This window comes from Triticum dicoccoides, chromosome 5A (genome assembly GCF_002162155.2).
Source record: "Triticum dicoccoides isolate Atlit2015 ecotype Zavitan chromosome 5A, WEW_v2.0, whole genome shotgun sequence".
Classification (NCBI taxonomy): domain Eukaryota; kingdom Viridiplantae; phylum Streptophyta; class Magnoliopsida; order Poales; family Poaceae; genus Triticum; species Triticum dicoccoides.
The window spans coordinates 544,937,352-544,947,181 of NC_041388.1; the positions used below are offsets into that span (position 1 = coordinate 544,937,352).

At 52.3% G+C, this 9,830-nt stretch overlaps 1 non-coding gene across 1 annotated transcript; it reads right to left on the bottom strand.

The window, feature by feature from the left end:
- Positions 1–9,462: 9,462 nt before the first annotated feature.
- On the bottom strand, positions 9,463–9,623 carry LOC119304434. Its single transcript, XR_005148263.1, has one exon. It is a non-coding gene; the product is annotated as a U1 spliceosomal RNA (small nuclear RNA).
- Positions 9,624–9,830: the final 207 nt, after the last annotated feature.

The window sequence follows — 9,830 nt, forward strand, 5'->3', positions numbered from 1 at the left end:
ACGGCACCACTATATCTGGGTGTACCGCGTTGTTCGGATGTTTGTTGTATTGCATCGTATGCTGGAGCGCGCTTGCATGGTCCATAGATGGATCTAGTTGTGTCGTCCTTTTGATGCGAGCCCTCGCGTGGATCGCGTGTTGGCTTATGTGCGGCGTTGTTTGCCGTTCTATGTTGGCCGTGAGGTCGTCTATCCGGCCAGGTGGCCGTTTTAATTTTTGGTTGCGGGGGATCTAAGGCCTCCTCATCGAATTCAGGTAGCAACTTCCGCTTCGGGTAGCTCTTGGTGGGGCAATTACCACCGTACTTCGCTGCTATATTGAGTACTTTACTCCATCTGATTTTAAGTGTGTCTTGTGCAGCCTTGAGCCTTTGCTTCTGCTTTTTTAGACTCCTCGCAGTGGCAACGAGCCTTTGTCAGGCATTCTGTTGCTTTGGGTGTCTATCCGGTGTGACATCCGGACTGTTATCTTTGACAGAATCGGGTTGTTCGGTTTGATTCTCCGTGTTGCCGTGGTCCGGCGATGGTTCACCCTGCTCTAACGCTGGGTCTGTATGATCATTGTTTCTGCCGAGGCGGGATTTGGAGCGGTGCTTACGCCGCCGCTTTGACTGCTTCTCGAGGGGACAACCCTTCATTGCGTCCTTCTGTTCCTCGTGGTCGTTTTCTTTTGGTGTGTCCACCATGTATACGGCATGTGATGAAGTGGGTGTACAGTGCCCTGTGGGCAGTGGTTCCTGTTCATCTCCTGCATCGTCGTCCATGCCGTTGATGTCTTCGGAGTCGAAGTCGAGCATGTCGGTTAAGTCATTGACAGTGGCTACTAAGTGGGTGGTGGGTGGGCCGCGAATTTCTTCGTCGTCCACATCCCAGTCCTGCCGGACATAGTTCGGCCAGGATCCTCCTGACAAGGAGAGAGACCTTAATGAGTTCAGTATGTCGCCGAAGGGCGAGTGCTGAAAGATATCCGCGGAGGTAAACTCCATGATCGGCGCCCAATCGGATTCGATAGGAACGGGCGCAGGCGGTTCGGAGTCCGTGGCCGGAGAGAGATCCGGCAGTTTGTCAACACGGCTCTCGTGCATATTAAGGTCGATGTTCGGCTTGATCGCCGATGAGGGTAAGGCCTCCGTGGCGGGGTCCATCCGCCCGTCCATGGATGGCGCAATTGGCTCCGAATTGAGGGTCGGAGCGGCTGCCGGTGCGATCTCCTGAACACTTTCGGATGGTAGAGCTAAACCGTACTCATCATGAACATGTGACGCACAAGGCAGAGGCTCAAATCCGTCGAAGATCAAGTCTCCGCAGATATCGGCCGTGTAGTTCAAGCTTCCAAATCCGACCTGATGGCCAGGGGCGTAGCTTTCAATCTGCTCCAGATGGCCAAGCGAATTGGCCCGCAGTGCAAAGCCGTCGAGTACAAAAATCTGTCCGGGGAGAAAAGTCTCACCCTGGACTGCATCTCTAACGATGATAGAAGGAGCCATCGAGCCTAACGGCGACGACACAGAGGAACTCTCAATGAAAGCACCAATGTCGGTGTCAAAACCGGCGGATCTCGGGTAGGGGGTCCCGAACTGTGCGTCTAGGCGGATGGTAACAGGAGGCAGGGGACACGAAGTTTTACCCAGGTTCGGGCCCTCTTGATGGAGGTAAAACCCTATGTCCTGCTTGATTAATATTGATGATATGGGTAGTACAAGAGTAGATCTACCACGAGATCAGAGAGGCTAAACCCTAGAAGCTAGCCTATGGTATGATTGTATGTTATTGTTGTGGTGTCCTATGGACTAAAACCCTCCGGTTTATATAGACACCGGAGAGGGTTAGGGTTACACAAGGTCGGTTACAAAGGAGGAGATATGCATATCTGTATTGCCCAGCTTGCCTTCCACGCCAAGTAGAGTCCCATCCGAACACGGCACGAAGTCTTCAATCTTGTATCTTCATAGTCCAACAATCAGGCCAAAGGTTATAGTCCGGCTGTCCGGAGACCCCCTAATCCAGGACTCCCTCAAAAGGGATCACAAAGTGAGGACGAGGATGAAGAGCCCCGGCAGCCGAACACCGCGGGACAGAAGAAATCCCCCCCCCCCAAGTCAAAACGGTGAACATGATATACGCCACACACATCCCCAGAAAGGAGAACAAACAAGCACTCAGGGACATCTACGCGGTAGAGCCAGTCGCCCCAAAGTTCAATCCATGGTCGTCATTTCCGATCACCTTCGATCGATGAGATCATCTGACTAGTATCCGCCACGGCGGTTCGGCCGCACTGGTCCTTGACCCAATCATCGACGGATTCCACCTAACATGAGTCCTGATGGATGGTGGAAGCAGCCTCAACCTGCTGTACCAGGATACAGTACGGAGGATGGGCATTAATCCCTCACGAATCAAACCAACAAAGACTACATTTAAAGGAGTCATACCAGGTGTAGAGGCCCGCTGTACGGGCTCAATCACGCTGGAGGTGGTCTTCGGTTCTCCGGACAACTTCCAAAGTGAAGAGTTAATCTTCGATATCGTCCCCTTCCGCAGCGGCTACCACGCACTGCTCGGACGAACCGCGTTCGCTAGATTTAACGTAGTGCCATACTATGCTTATCTCAAGCTCAAGATGCCCGGTCCATGTGGCGTCATAACAGTCAATGGCAATACGGAATGCTCCCTCCGAACAGAGGAGCAAACCGCCGCCCTAGCAGTAGAAGTACAGAGCGGCCTTCTCAAGAAGCATTATAATCCAGCTGCCGAGCCCCTGGACACCATCAAGAGGGTCCGGACTACACTGCAACAGGACAGCGTGGCTCGTCAAGAGCCAGGGGCGGATCCAGATTGGATATTACCTGGTGTCCACATAGAAGAATGCATGCCTACATGACAAATAATTCAATGATCTACACACTAAATCAATGGGTCACATTAAGCGAGTTCAAATTGGACCCGGTGCCGGTGACACCGGCTAGCTCTACATAGCTACGCCCCTGTGAAGAGCTCGACTAGCAATTGGCCTCCATCCCAGCCCCAATGAGGTAGTGGCATTCGTACCATGCGTACACAATTACGCACTCAAAATTCCATGGACATCGACAGAGGCACGAGATAACCCGGGGTCTACAATTCGGCCAGACCGATCCCGGACACACATACTTTTACTTCTTTTTCTTGTTTCAGGCACCTTTTTCCGCGGGCCTGATGTCAAGTCCTTTAGAAGGACTGAAATACAACGGAGGCAAGCAACACAGGTGTGTAGGGTAAACTTTATACGTTCTTCTTAACGGTATTCATACTTATTTCTCAGGACCCGCACGCTGCGCCCTATTGATTCCGGCATGTTAAATGGTCGGATACTTCTCGCACCATATGTACAAGATAGCCTTGATGTATCCATCCAGTTATAATAAAAATGGTTCGTGGCCCAGTTTCTGTGGTTTTCGCTTCTTACTTTGTTTTATTTCGAGCTGCCTATTTGTTGCATCGACACTCTTTTACGTTTCATATTCGCCAGGGGCTACTTGCCGCCCCACAATACGGCAGCACAGTGCGAACACTTCTTATATATAAGTTCGGCACCCCGAGTTTAGCATTATATGCATTGGCTCTGAATCATGTCTTTGGTCAATAGTTGGGTTGCCCGGCTCCTGTGCTTGCTACCCTACGTTCCGCTCCATCGGCTAGGGTAGTAAAGGGAGAACTACTGCGATTGTGCCCTAGCTTTGACCAGACGAGCACCTCATAGAAAGCCAAAAATTGACTGTCATGATGTGGCGAGAGCCGGTCAGCTACTCGAGGGTTACAAATTGTTGGAGATTTTTTCCGTGTTACACGGGAGATCAGCACTTCCCGATCAGATGCTGATAGTACTCTGGCTTAAACCAAGGGCTGCGCCCATGCTTTATTATGAAACTCATATGGCTAAGTGAGGGTGTTAAAGCCATAAAGTCTGATTGCATTGTTTGTTGTGCTAAACAACTCCTTCAAGGACCATGTGATTGGATCAAGATTGTTTAGATTCCATCCCGAACACCTCCGTACTATCTACGTGAGGGCAGAAGCCGACGACTGGCCAACCCTCAGATTACACACAACACGGCCGTACAGGAGGAAACAATTCAAAGCATAATAAAATTACTTTACAAAAACTGGTTTTGTTCCCATAATACAAGAAAAATGCAACATGAATACATTTATCCAAATACAATGTCATGCGAACATTGCGCCGCTACAAGTCGAGACCCTTCTACGACATCCTCGAAATATCGCTCGGGTGTGCGGTGCTCCTTGCCCTTCGGCGGCCCGCTGGCGACTTCAACAGCGTTCATCTTCGCCCACCACATCTTGCAGCGAACGAAAGCCATACGGGCACCTTCAATACAAACGGAGCACTTGATAACGTCCAGCCGAGGACAGGTGTTCACCATCCGCCTCATGAGTCCGAAGTAGCTGATAGGCATAGCTTCGGCTGGCCATAGCCGGATTATCAAATCCTTAATGGCTAGTTTGGCCACCCTATGCAGCTCCACCACCTGTTTCAGCTGATTGGTGAAGGACACGGGATGCTCTGGTGCCGCATACTGCGACCAGAAGAGCCTCTCCAAAGAACCCCCTCCTTTGGCTTGATAGAACTCCGCGGCGTCTGATACACTGTGTGGCAAATCCGCAAAAGCCCCTGGGGAACTCCGAACCCGGGTTAGTAAAAGGTACTGCTTCTCCGCATACTTGCTTTGCATCTTAAATGCCTTACCTGTCATGATCTTCTTGGCCTCCTGGATCTCCTAGAGGGTGGCCTGGGCCTCATTCCGTGCGGTCTCCATGCTCTGACGAGTCTTGGCGAGTTCGGTCCCTTGAGCCGACGCATCATGCTCCAAGGCCTCGCATTTTTTCGCCCCATCCTGGAGATCCTGGTGGACTTCTTTAACCCGGGCCTTTAGCTTCTTACGGGCGGCTTGCTGCTGGATAGCCTGCTCCTCGGCCTCGCCCAGGGCCTTCCTCAGGGCCTCGACCTCGGTCGTGGCTTCTGCACATATCACAATACCGCTGTCAATATACAACGCTTATCCTTTCCCGAACATATAGCAAGTCATTCCTCACATTGCTTCTCCTGGAGCCAAACCTTAACCTCGCCGAGCTCGTTCTCGGTCCGCTCCAGCCTCCGCTTCAGCTCGAAGACCTCGGCAGTATGTGAGGTCACGACCAACAGGGACGCCTGCTTATCGATACATATTCAGTCAGCCTCTTATAATTAAGGATTGATCTCCTATCCGGTTCTCCTGGCCGAACACCAGACATCGTCTCAGGGGCTACGGACTATATGGGGTTTTTCTCTTTCTTACCTTGAAACCTGTTAACAAGCGCTGCAAGCTTCATTCAGTCCGCTCTTGGTGGACTGAACCTTCTCGATCACCACACCCATAAGGATACGGTGCTCGTCCACGACGGAGGCGCTTCGTAGCGCCCCCATCAACTCATCTGGCGCTCCTGGGTGGACAGGAGCCACCGGTGGAGGCGACGCACCCTCCTCCTTCAAAGGGGGCTGCTCGCCTGACTCCGGAGCCATATGGGTCTCCGGAATCGTATTCGGCTGAGGGTCGAACTGGATACGGCCCTCTTTGCCAGTCTCCATGGGGATTGGCTCCTCCATGTGTCCGGCAGTAGAGGTCCCGCCTTGTGGCGCCTCCCGAACAACATCCTGGGCTCCTCCCTTCGGAGCGGTCCTCCGGGATAACACTTCGGTGTCGTCCCTGGCCCCGGGAGAGTAAGCAGGCAGTGGCGACATGCTCGCCATCTCCGATGGAGCCAACGAACCTCCAGATGAGGATCGCTGGATAGATCACGGGCTGGACTGCAATAGTGTGGATTAACCATGTTAGAATAATAAAAAGAAAGGGCTGGATGTGCGCATAAATAAGCCATGTCACTTACGATGTGGCCTGGGGCCAGTACGGGGGCGACGTTCCGGACTACTGTCAACGTCCCACGCGGTGTTGACCGCTAGGGCGCCCTTCCCCTTTTTGGGCGCTTTCGCCTCCAGATGTGCCGAGGCCACCCTCTTCTTCTTCTTCTCCTCGGGAGGAGGGTTGTTTTCCTCCTCCTCCTCTTCCTCGTCATTGTCCTCAGGGACAGAGGAATGGGCCTCGTCGTCTTCGGACGTCGCGTCCGAAGTGCCCCTGCGGCGGGGGCCACTCTTGGCCCCCTTGGCCTTGTTCTTGGCCTTCTTCTCCGGCGCCGTATATGGCGCCGGCACCAGCATCTTCGCCAGGCGCGGGATGACTGGTTCTTCGGGCAACGGAGCCGGACACTGGATCCGCTTTGTCCTCTCCACCCAGTCCTGAGGGAGCAATACTAAGATCTCAGACATCATCCTCGAAACATTTAAGTTGGGAATACGTCAAAAGTAACATACCTCGCTGGCGGGGTGTTTACAATTGTAACCATGGTCTGAGTCCGTGGCCGGTGGCTTCTCATTGCCCTTAAAGAGCAACTTCCAGGCCCCTTCATGAGAAGTCTCGAAGAGCCTTTTCAGGGTCTGGTGCTTCTTCGAATTGAACTCCCATAAAGGGCGGCTTTGGCGCTGGCACGGAAGAATCCGGCGGACTAGCATCACCTGGATAACGTCAACGAGCTTGACGTCCTTGGTCACCATGCTTTGAACGCGCGTCTGTAGCACTATCAGCTCGTCAGGTGAGCACCAGTCCGGACTCTTCTCGACCCAGGAGGTGAGTCGCATGGGAGCACTGGAGCGAAATACAGCAGCTGCGGCCCAGGTGGTGCCGCGAGGTTCTGTGATGTAGAACCACTCCTTCTACCATTCCTTTATTGTCTCCACAAAGGTGCCTTTGGGCCAGGAGACGTTGGATAGCTTGCTCACCATGGCCCCTCCGCACTCCGCGTGCTGGCCATCCACCACCTTCGGCTTCACGTTGAAGACTTTGAGCCACAGCTCGAAGTGGGGATGGATGCGGAGGAAGGCATCGCACACGATGATAAACGCCGAGATGTTGAGGAAGGAATTCGGGAACAGATCATGGAAATCTATCCCGTAATAGTACATCAGCCCGCAGACGAAAGGGTGGAGTGGAAACCCGAGCCCGCGGAAGAAATGGGGGATGAATACTACCCTCTCTGTGGGCTCCGGCGTGGGGACGACTTGTCCCTTGGCTGGCAGACGATGGGCGATCTCCTTCGCCAAATATCCGGTCGCCCGGAGCTTAGTAATGTCCTCCTCCTTGACAGAGGAGACCGTCCACTTGCCCTGACCACCAGATCTGGACATGGTTGCTTGAGTGGAAAGGAGATGAGAACTTGGGCGCTGGAGCTTGAGATCGGAAAGGCGGAAACAGAGAGAGAGCGTGAGGAGAGGAAGAGGGAATCCTTATCCCCTTATAAAGGCAGCAAATATTAAACGCCTCCTCACTCGCCTTAGGATTCGCCTGTTCCCTAGGGCTGTATAAACGGCACGGTTGAGTTACCCATGCCCGCATTGATGAGAATCCCGCAATAAGGGGACATGATCTCTGTTTCGACAAGATGTGCAAATAGCAACCACGTCTCGAAGCGTGGAATGGCAGAAGAAAAATGGTTCGAAATTATAACCGGACATACGCGATGTCGTGTTGGAAAAAAGCTATCAACAGATTAGATTCGTGCAAATATTATATTCTCTCTGCGGTTTTGTATGGTGTGTGTAACAGACCAGGATACGATCATTGCATCCGAAGACTATCTTGGAGTTCGGAGAAAGGGGAACCCGCCTTATAATGCCGAAGACAATCAGCGCGCCGGACTCCTCGTCATTGAAAGCCAGGTTCAGCGGCTACTGAGGGAGTCCTGGACTAAGGGGTCCTCGGGCGTCCGGCCTGTTATCCATGGGCCGAACTGATGGGCTGTGAAGACATGAAGGCCGAAGACTGCACCGTGTCTGGATTGGACTCTACTTGGCGGGGAAGGCAAGCTTGGCGACCGAAGATTCCTTCTTATATAACCGACTCCATGTAAACCCTAGATCCCCTCGGTGTCTATATAAACCGAAGGGGATAGTCCGAAAAGGACACCACATATACTCATTACCATGTTCACATAGGCTAGACTTCTAGGGTTTAGCCATTACGATCTCGTGGTAGATCAACTCTTATAATACTCATATTCATCAAGATCAATCAAGCAGGAAGTAGGGTATTACCTCCATAGAGAGGGCCCGAACCTGGGTAAACATCGTGTCCCTCGTCTCCTGTTATCATCGATCCTAGACGCACAGTTCGGGACCACCTACCCGAGATCCGCCGGTTTTGACACCGACAACTGCCACAAACCACCGGTCCTGCTTGCCGATGCCGAGCTCCGAGACGAGCCCCCAAGAGGGAAAACAACACATCAAAGTGCCTCCATCGTCCGATCACAAGATCAAGGGTTTCCCATGGAGAGGCCGCGATGGCAGGAGGGGTGTGGCAGCAAATCAACGACGCCTCCAGGGGAGTCCACGATGGCCATAGCCGCCGCCAACACTGGTCACCGCACAAGACCGAGACAGTGTCTTCACCCCAGCTCCCACACCACATCGCCCGCACATCATTCCGCACCAGCGTCGGCAAGCCCACCAACCGCCACCGCGGTTTTAGTGTGTGTGTTTTTGTGTCCCGTGATATGGTATGGTCAAAGATGTAAATTGATGCTGCTCTTTTCTGTAAAAGACTCCATTTCCAAAATGTTGTGAACAATTCCCTTAGAGAAAGTGTTGTAAATAATTGAACTAAAATAATGTACTAGTATATCAAAACAATTTATCTACACGCTTGCCGCACAGCGCTTGTGCCATCACTTTCCAGGTCTCGAAGTGGACAGCTCACAGCTGCATCCAGAATGCAATATGCAACAACGCAAGGTGCTGCTAGCATAATGAAGTTTTTGCGGTTTCTGCCGTGCCCTTGGATGCCCAAAGTACTCCCTTCATCTTAAAATTATTGTCTTAGCTTAGTCTAGATATCACGGATCTCTTTAAGCCGGTCTGAGTTCTGATCTGAAGCGTGCCGTTAACGGCCGTCGTCAGGCCAGGTACGTTCTGGGCCAGCTCCTTGCTGCTTCTAGCAATTCAGTTCTGAATGTGAGTGTGCCGTTTACAGTTACAGTAGATACCTTGCTGCCTCTGTACTCTTCGTCTGAATTTATAATCATCATGTTAATGTGAATCATGTTTTCTTAGAAGAAGAAGAAAAAAAAGATTGTGCCTGCTAGCTGTGCAGATCAGACCAAGGACCTGCATTTTAAGAACAACATTTATGTGCATGCTGGATTTTGGATCAGAACCCTCGAACCATTACTGAAATCTTAATCTCTCTGTTCAGAGAAACACACTAACCGAACGTGAGTTCCCATGACCGTTCAACAGATAAACACTAATCAGGGACTGCAATGGAAAAACAGATGTTATACAACCCAGGGACCAAGATTTAATTTGAAATTTTGGCAGGGGCCGCGCGAACGCGTACCCCCTCTAGCACAAATTATGACGTTCACTCTCCCACTTGGGGAGATGATGGGCCAACGCGCCCACCAAGTGCAATGTGGGCCATTGACCCAGGCCACGGGCCTTCTTGATCGCCCGTCGACCCCGTCCAGGTAAGTATGGAACAACGTCGCACCTCGCGCTCCTCTTATAGCAAGCTCTCCCTCTCGATGCTCCTCGGCTGGGCGAGGTGGGACTAAAAACCGAAGCGCACAGCAGCTGCGGCGCAGCAGCGTGACGGGAGCCGGGAGCCGGTCACGGGAGGTACGCGGTTAGCTTCAGTGGGCTCGCGTTTGAGATGGACCTGGGCCGAAAGAGCCGTAGCAGC